Raw genomic sequence first — 7,500 nt, forward strand, 5'->3', positions numbered from 1 at the left:
TCCGAGCGTTTCCGCGGACGAATCCACTTTGAATTTGATAAATGCATTGCTTGTGAAGTATGTGTTCGTGTATGTCCTATAGATTTGCCTGTTGTTGATTGGAAATTGGAAACTGATATTAGAAAGAAACGATTGCTTAATTACAGTATTGATTTCGGAATATGTATATTTTGTGGTAATTGCGTTGAGTATTGTCCAACAAATTGTTTATCAATGACCGAAGAATATGAACTTTCTACTTATGATCGTCACGAATTGAATTATAATCAAATTGCTTTGGGTCGTTTACCAATGTCAGTAATTGATGATTACACAATTCGAACAATTTTCAATTTGCCTGAAATAAAAACTTAAGAACTCATTTTGATCTAAAAGAATGAAGGTTTTTATTTGGTGAATAATTACAATTATATTGATTAGGGGGCGAGAATCCTGTTTTAATTTATATTAAAAATCTATTTCTATAGTCTATATTGAGGATTTGCAAATATATAGATTCAAATTACTCTTTCGAGAGATTAAGCCAATAACTATATCTCCATCAATCCATATCCATGAAAATGGAATTTTTTTTATAAGAACTATTATAAAAAAGTAGAGTTACTTCTTTTTTCCTGACCGGGTCAATAAAGTTATGAAAGATTTTGATTTATTTATCTCTGATTTTATATATAATGGATTTACCTGGACTAATACATGATTTTCTTTTAGTCTTTTTGGGATTGGGTCTTATATTAGGGGGTCTGGGAGTAGTATTACTTCCCAATCCTATTTATTCTGCCTTTTCGTTGGGATTGGTTTTTGTTTATATATCTTTATTCTATATTCTATCAAACTCCCATTTTGTAGCTGCTGCACAGCTCCTTATTTACGTAGGAGCCATAAATGTTTTAATAATTTTTGCTTTGATGTTTATAAATGGTTCAGAATATTCCAAAGATTTCCATCTTTGGACCGTTGGAGATGGAATAACTTCGGTGGTATGTACAAGTCTTTTTGTTTCACTAATTACTACTATTCCAGATACGTCATGGTACGGAATTATTTGGACTACAAAAGCAAACCAGATTATAGAACAAGATTTGATAAGTAATAGTCAACAAATTGGGATTCATTTATCAACAGATTTTTTTCTTCCGTTTGAATTCATTTCAATAATTCTTTTAGTTGCGTTAATCGGCGCAATTGCTGTAGCTCGTCAATAATAACTCTTTAGAACTGGGAAAAACCTTGTTATGAGCTATCACATGCATTTCCTTTTTTCTATTTTTGTATATAAAATACAAATTGTTTCTTAGTAGTAGTTTGATCTATTCCCAATATAATATATTCCTTTATTCCATTACTCGTTATATTCTAGTCAATCCAATTGGTTAAATTGTTGTTCATATTGAAATGAATCGAGATTGATAAGGAGTTGGTTAATGATGCTCGAACATGTACTTGTTTTGAGTGCCTATTTATTTTCTGTCGGTCTATATGGATTGATTACAAGTCGAAATATGGTTAGGGCTCTTATGTGTCTTTAACTTATATTAAATGCGGTTAATCTCAATTTTGTAACATTTTCGGATTTTTTTGATAGTCGTCAATTAAAAGGAGCCATTTTCTCCATTTTTGTTATAGCTATTGCAGCTGCTGAAGCTGCTATTGGACTCGCTATTGTTTCATCAATTTATCGTAACAGAAAATCAACTCGTATAAATCAATCGAATTTGTTGAATAAGTAATATTATCATATAAATTAGAATTTTCATAAATTAATAATTAATTCAAATTAGCATGTCTGCCACGTAAGGTATCCTCATGTTATCACAAATATACGAAATCAAAGTATTTTGGCGCTGTCAATCCAGAAGTAGATTAATAAAAAAAACTCGGGGAACTCATCGATTCATCTAGTATTTAAATATATAATTCATTTATCAATTTACTAGATTGAAACCTTCTCACGTTCAAAAATGGATAGATCCAATGTCACATTCAGTAAAGATTTATGATACATGTATCGGGTGTACGCAATGTGTCCGAGCCTGTCCCACGGATGTATTAGAAATGATACCTTGGGATGGATGTAAAGCCAAACAAATAGCTTCCGCTCCAAGAACAGAGGATTGTGTCGGTTGTAAGAGATGTGAATCCGCCTGCCCAACAGATTTCTTGAGTGTTCGAGTTTATTTATGGCATGAAACAACCCGCAGCATGGGTATAGCTTATTAATACGTTACATAAAACCCTACTTGAGCCCATTTTTTTTACCGCCAAAACCTGTGCTCAAAAATATCTTATTTTTGGGCATAGGTTTTTCTGGTCCAAGTGTATCTTGTCTTTACCACGAACAAATTTCCTTGGTTAACAATAATTGTAGTTTTACCAATATTTGCGGGTTCCTTTATTTTATTTCTTCCACATAAAGGAAATAGGGTCATTAGGTGGTATACTATATGTATATGCATGTTAGAACTTCTTCTAACAACCTATGCATTCTGTTATCATTTTCAATTGGACGATCCATTAATCCAACTAGTAGAGGATTATAAATGGATCAATTTTTTTGATTTCCGTTGGAAATTAGGAATAGATGGACTGTCTATAGAACCCGTTTTATTAACAGGATTTATCACTACTTTAGCTACTTTAGCAGCCTGGCCTGTTACTCGGGATTCTCGATTATTCCATTTCTTGATGTTAGCAATGTACAATGGTCAAATAGGATAATTTTCTTCTCGGGACCTTTTACTTTTTTTCATCATGTGGGAATTAGAATTAATTCCGGTTTATCTACTTCTATCCATGTGGGGAGGAAAGAAACGTCTCTACTCAGCCACAAAATTTATTTTATACACGGCGGGAGGTTCCATTTTTCTCTTAATGGGAGTTCTGGGTGTCGGTTTATCTGGTTCTAATGAACCAACATTAAATTTTGAAACATCAGTGAATCAATCATATCCTGTGGCTTTGGAAATAATATTCTATATTGGATTTTTTATTGCTTTTGCTGTCAAATTACCGATTCTACCCCTACATACATGGTTACCAGATACCCACGGAGAGGCACATTACAATACTTGTATGCTTCTAGCCGGGATTTTATTAAAAATGGGAGCGTATGGATTGATTTGGATTAATATGGAATTATTACCACACGCTCATTCTATATTTTCTCCTTGGTTGATGATAGTAGGTACAATACAAATAATCTATGCAGCTTCAACATCTCACGGCCAACGCAATTTAAAAAAAAGAATAGCCTATTCCTCCGTATCTCATATGGGTTTCATACTTATAGGAATTGCTTCTATAACCGATACGGGACTCAATGGAGCTATTTTACAAATAATCTCTCATGGGTTTATTGGTGCTGCACTTTTTTTCTTGGCAGGAACGAGTTATGATAGAATACGTCTTGTTTATCTCGACCAAATGGGCGGAGTAGCTATCCCCATGCCAAAAATATTTACGATGTTCAGTAGTTTTTCCATGGCTTCGCTTGCATTACCGGGTATGAGTGGTTTTGTTGCAGAAGTTATAGTCTTTTTAAGAATAATTACCAGCCAAAAATATCTTTTAATGCCTAAAATTGCCATCACTTTTGTAATGGCAATTGGAATGATATTAACTCCTATTTATTCATTATCTATGTTACGCCAAATGTTCTACGGATATAAGTTATTTAATACTCCAAACGCTTATGTTGTTGATTCTGGACCGCGTGAGTTATTTGTTTCGATCTCCATTTTTCTACCTGTAATAGGTATTGGTATGTATCCGGATTTTGTTCTTTCACTATCAGTTGACAAGGTTGAAGGTATTCTATCTAATTATTTTTATAGATAGTTTTCTTAAAGAAAAAAACTCCTATGATTTTTAAGAGTTGGTTGACTAATGAAAAGAAAAAAGAAGAAGGATTTTTATTCTCTTAAATCTTAAATTTTTATTCTCTTAAATCTTAAATAAAGTAAAAACAAAATATGAATTTGAATTTTCACCCAATATACTTGGTCTTTGCGAGAACCGTGTGAATCACTACACTACTTGACTTGATTCACACGGTTGTCGCCGGTTGACACAAGGTGTTTTATATACACCGTATTCCGTTTGTATTCGTAAGAACTTTTCTGGAATTTAACTAGAGGTTAACGTAAATGAACCATAACTATGTAGCCCTATTCCTAATAGATTTACCCCAAAATAGTATATCCAAATTATAAGAAAGCCTAGAGTCGCCACAATTGCGGAATTTGCCCCCTGAAAATTTTTATTTGTTCGAATATGCAAATAAATTGCGAATACGATCCAAGTAATAAAGGCCCAAGTTTCCTTTGGATCCCAACTCCGATATGATCCCCATGCTTCATTAGCCCATACTGCTCCTGAAAGAATACCTATGGTTAAAAATATAAATCATAGGCTAATCACGCGATAACTCCAATAATCTAATTGTTGAATCAATTGGGCCTTGTAATAATTCTTAGCAGACAAAAAGTAATTTTTTTTAAAAATGTTGTTTCTTTCATTCTTGTATTGGATTTCACCAAATGAAAAAGACTCATTTAATTTTAAGAAATTATTACTTTTATAACTATAAAAAATCTTTCTAAATGTAATGACTAGAAGTGCTACTGATAATAAGGATCCACAAAGAAGAGCCGCATAGCTCAATATCATCATACTTACATGCATTATTAACCACTCCGATTGTAGAGCAGGTACTAATATTGTGGGTTTACGTATTTCAGTTAAAAGACCCGGAGTAGCAAAGCCCTGGGTAAAAATAGTACTTGAGGCAGTTATTTCGGTTAAATAATTTTTTCTTATTTTGAAATAAGGGACTATATGAATAAGGGAGAAACTCCATGAAAGAAAAATTAATGATTCATATAAATCACTTAGTGGGAAATGGCCCGAATAAATCCAACGAGTGATTAATAATCCTGTTAGACATAAAAAAAGTAACTATCATCCCCTTTTCTGACGAATCATATGGTTTTATGATTTCATTGCCCAATAAGGTTATCAAATGAATTATAATTACAATTGAAAAGGAAATATGAGTGAATATATGCTCTAAAGTTGAAAATATCATAAAAATGAAAAAAAAGGGAGGGAATCCCCTAAATTAATATTAATTAAGAATTAGAAATCGGGAATTTAATTTATTTTTATTATAGGATCTATTGGATATCTTTTAGAATATGTCATGCCGCTACTCGGACTCGAACCGAGATGCTCTAGCACTGCTTCCTAAGAGCAGCGTGTCTACCGATTTCACCATAGCGGCTTACTCGAACTAATAATAGCCTATTTATATTCAATCGTCGATATTGAACAAGTCAATTCAATCAAATAAGTTTTTTAGTCAACACTCAAATTGATAAAAAAAAATGAGTTCAAAAGTCAATTTGAAGGTTCATTAGTTTCATTTATTAGGGTGTCCGTTTATTTATCTTATCTTAGGGCTTTGACATAGTTTATCCTATTCTAAAATCCAACTTTTGTAAGTAGATTATTCTCTCGATAGAATAAAAAAACTGTTTTCATTTTTTACTTTTATTGATACTTCATTATTTTTCGTTTATCTGATTTCATAAATTTCAAACAAAAAATAAATTTTCTCAATGAATCCAAAATAGGTTATTTTGGATTACTTCAAATTGACACATTATTTGTACATTGACAGATTAGTTATACATAATATCTCAACAATGAAGTTCTTTTATTAATTGGGCTCAAAATTGGAGATATATGGTAAATCCATTTCATATAGTAATTACTAAAAATTATAAAAAATTATAAATTAAGAAGTCATAAAGTTATCCAAAATTTTTTACCATGTAATCTATTAGTTTCAACAATCCATTAATTTGAACTAAAAATATTATATCTGCCCTTCCCGAGAAAGAGAAAAATTGTTCATTATTGTAAAGGTCGATGGTGAAAATAAGACTCCCCACCATAAAAATATTAGTGAAAATATACTACAAAGAAATAAAAAATCTTGTACTGGTCTATTTCTTATTGATTAGAATAGGGACTGCCCATTGTTAATTTCATATGATTTTCTTATCGGAAGTCCAGTTCAGCGTCACAAACTTTTTTTCACACCAGAGGTCTCTTAACAATATTTATAGAGCGAAAAAAAAAACAAGATTCTTTTTTCCTTAGTTTATTTGATCAAATAAAAAAGCAACTTTGGGATTGCTTAATCACAGACAAATCACAGACAAAAAAATATAATAAAATAAATATATAAAGCAACGGAGCCATCATAGTATTTTTGAATTCCTCCGAAAGGAAGGGTGGTAAGTTGATCATTTACCGATCGGGGTCTGATCGATCCTATTTTTTCTTTATTTGATGTAAGGTAATGGTCAATTTTATTGTAGAGCCGTATGCAATGCATAATGCCCGTACGGTTGTTCGATTCTATCTTTTTTTCTTGTTATTATTTTATCTTTGTTTTCTCTTCCCTTTATCATGCGAAATAAAGAAACCTTTTATTTTCTTATATCATCAGGGTAATGATCCATCAACCTGCTGGTTCTTTTTCTGAAGTAGCAACGGGAGAATTCATCCTGGAAGTGGGAGAACTGCTGAAACTACGTGAAACCCTGACAAGGGTTTATGTACAAAGAACGGGAAAACCCCTATGGGTTGTCTCCGAAGACATGGAAAGAGATGTTTTTATGTCAGCAACAGAGGCCCAAACTTATCCAATAAAACCCTAAAATGCCTAATAATAAACCAAAATCACCAACACGATTAGTTACAAACGCCTTTTGACAAGCCTTTGCTGCAACAGGTCGTGTGAACCAAAATCCTATTAATAGATACGATCATATTCCAACTAATTCCCAAAAAATATAAATTTGTATCAAATTTGAACTAGTAACTAATCCCAACATGGAAGTACTGAAAAAACTCATATAAGCAAAAAATCTCAAATATCTGTGGTCATGAGACATATAATTATCACTATAAATAAGAATCATAATTACAACAGTAGTGATTAATATTAACATAATAGAAGTAAGCGGGTCGATCAAGTATCCGAATTCTAAAGAAAAATCATTATTGATAATCCAAGACCATACATATTGATAGACATAATTGCTATTTATTTGCTGAATAGACAGATTCATGGAAAAAATCATGACTATACTTAACAATAAAACACTCTGAAAAGACCACATACGACGAAGACTTTTTGTTGCCGTCGGAAAAAGAAGAAGTCCCAACCCTATTAACATAGGAACTGGAAGTGGAAGGAAAGGTATTATCCACGCATATTGATATGTCTGTTCCATAAAAAAAGTTTTTTATTCTTAATTAATTGTTTCCGATTCACCGGATCTTACCTCGTTCGAAAAAAGTCAATAAAAAATCAAGATATGCACTAACTTATTTAATAATTTTAAATAATTTTAGATTAGTATTTATTCTGAGTCTTTTCAGAATCGTTCAAATCAAATATTCAAAACAAGAAGTTACAATTGGTCA

At 31.9% G+C, this 7,500-nt stretch overlaps 2 pseudogenes; both read left to right on the forward strand.

Annotated features, from left to right (window-relative positions):
- Positions 1 to 1,978, forward strand: part of LOC128128646 (uncharacterized) — a 5,826-nt pseudogene extending 3,848 nt beyond the window's left edge.
- On the forward strand, positions 1,540 to 4,210 carry LOC128129012 (NAD(P)H-quinone oxidoreductase chain 4, chloroplastic-like; annotated as a pseudogene).
- The last annotated feature ends 3,290 nt before the right edge of the window (positions 4,211 to 7,500 follow it).

Source organism: Lactuca sativa, chromosome 9 (assembly GCF_002870075.4).
Source record: "Lactuca sativa cultivar Salinas chromosome 9, Lsat_Salinas_v11, whole genome shotgun sequence".
Lineage (NCBI taxonomy): Eukaryota > Viridiplantae > Streptophyta > Magnoliopsida > Asterales > Asteraceae > Lactuca > Lactuca sativa.